Raw genomic sequence first — 2,650 nt, 5'->3', positions numbered from 1 at the left:
GCTGGTTAGAGCATGGTGCTAATAACGCCAAGGTCGTGGGTTCGATCCCCACATTGGCCACAGTAATTTTTTTTTGTATGTGAGCCAGAGGTGGAAAGTAACTAAGTACATTTACTCAAATACTATACTTAAGTACAATTTTGAGGTCTTTTTTGCTTTACTGAAGTATGTCACGGGGCAACCTGTGCCCTATAGACATTAATGAGGAACTTTACATGCACACACTGCACAACTGCTTCCTTACCAGCAAGTGGCTGGGAACAGTATTTAGTAGTGTTGTATTGCATGTGTCCTTATATGGATATAGCTGAAGACATTCTAACTCTCAGTGACTGAAAGGGTTTTTAAATGTTTATTGATTGAAAATGTGTGGGCAAGTTGAATTGTTCGGGGTCACCTGTCTCTCCTCTGCAGTGCTGGCAATCCTGTTGATTGGAATGGGCCAAGCATTGGCGAATGGAAAACATTGTAATGAACATATTTGACTTACTTCATTATGACATAATTGTGTAAAATATCTCATGGGCCTTACTTAGTTAGCCTTGTTTGAGTATATAGTTACCAATTAGTAATCATGTGATGGTTTGCCTCACCTGCTTAAAATGCAGGCTACAGGTGAGAGTACAAGTTAAGTTTGGCTTGAAGCTAGCCATGACAACATCCAGGGGAGAGCTACCACCAGTGCCTTTGTTGAAGGGTTTCCTTGTTATAGTTAATTAAGTTCCTGGTTTGTTTCATTTATTTAGCTGGCAAGTGTGTATTCCTAAATTCTGTTATTTGGAGCTTTGTTTTGGCCAGTCTTATTTATTTTGAATTATTTTTGCCCGGGCCTGCACTGGGAATAATTATGCAGATTCGGATGCAAATAAAATGCAAAAACTTGCATTGGTGGACTCGTCAACTTTTTGGAGCCTTGGCCATTGCAAATATTGTACTTTTACTCCAGTACAATTATTTGACAACTTTAGTCACTAGTTACTTTGTAGATTTGCTTTTTATTACGAAACATAGATTAACCACTTCAGCCCTATTTTAAACTTTGGCTATTTGAAAATAGCCTATCTACAAGAGTTGTGTGCTTGTAGACCTGCTATTTTTAATACATTTTAGATGTATGATAACTTGTGAAATGGGACATTCTGCAAAATTAGTACTTTACTTTTGGCTATTTTGATGGCAATAGTTTTGTACTTTTTACTTGTAACAGTGTTTCTACGTTGCAGTAAAGTTTGAGTACTTTTTCCACCACTGCTTGTCTTACACAATTTATTTATTGTGGCATCTCTCATGTAAAATGATAAATGATGTTTGTAGGTCTGTAATGATTATTGTACACACAGCACTTTAAATATTGAAAGAACAGCACCAGACAACATCGCACAGCGACATCCACAGGTTTTCATCAAAAAATTTAATTGCAGAAGTATTTAATTTACACTTGATGAATTCAGCGGTGATCAAACTACTCAAAGAGGCAAAATCTTTCAATAGTTGAGTTGTGAAAACATGTCTTGATAAAAAATAAAACCACCAAGTCATGTTAAGTTTAGTAAACATAGCACTGGATTAACTTAAATTAATATTAACAACAGTGTAACAGTGTCATGACTTTAAACAATAGTCAAGAGTGAATAAATTATAATCCTACATTCAGAATCATTATTTTGCATGCCATCATAACAGCTTGTAAAAAACAACGTAACCAAAAAAATAGAAAATATAATAATAATAATGACAACAGAACAGAATGATTAAGAGCAGAAAATAGTTATGTTTCAATGAAGCATATATTATATATTTATATATCTATATATATATTTCTTTACAAATAATGAATATTTGGCATTATATTCATCCTCACTATAGATATGATATACAAGAGATGAAAATAGTTTTAGCTAAACAACTACTTTTTAAATTTTCTATTAATTATAGAGTTGGTACACGTTCCAAGTTCAAGGAAGTGTGTTTCTCAATGATTTGGATGTTCTCACCGCAGAAATGGACGCGGATAAAAAATAAAATAAAGTCCCCTTGAAATATTTAACTTCATTTCTAGTGTTGAAAGAAGGTCAGTAGATTTTTATTTCATTGTTTTACTTTTTTTTTTTTTAAACAGAAGTGAGGCCACAGATTTAATATATGATTAGAAATAGGATAGGACAGGACAGGGTGTGGTAAAAATGAGCTCTTTACATAAAAATGATGAAATATGACTGCCTGCGGTATAATGAAGGTTTTATAGGATGGTAGACGAGTGATAAAGATGGCACTTGGAGATTTTTGCAGCTCTCAAGATAATAAATGTGGTGATCATTATTAAAATAACTTCCCACAGCAGTATTATTGAAGTTATGCATGTGACCGGCTATGGACCAAGTAAAAAACAGAAGCAAAAAATAATCATACCATTACTTTCGAAGTGAAGAGTTCTCTCATGTCCACAAAACCAGTCACACAAACACAAACAAACACAAGTGACCCATTGGCACAAGTCTGTAGTCTATGTAACAATAAGCAGGCTCCCTTACAAACAGTGCAGAACCACCCAGGCTGAACAAAAGGCCTAAAAGTAAACCAGTTGCATGGATGGATAAGAGTCAGGTGTTAATAAACAGTGTATGCACAGCTCCACCTAGTGGACACAAAT

This window comes from Gymnoscopelus microlampas, assembly GCF_963454915.1.
Source record: "Gymnoscopelus microlampas genome assembly, chromosome: 20".
Taxonomy (NCBI): Eukaryota; Metazoa; Chordata; class Actinopteri; order Myctophiformes; family Myctophidae; genus Gymnoscopelus; species Gymnoscopelus microlampas.
Note: the sequence above shows the minus strand (reverse complement) of the source record.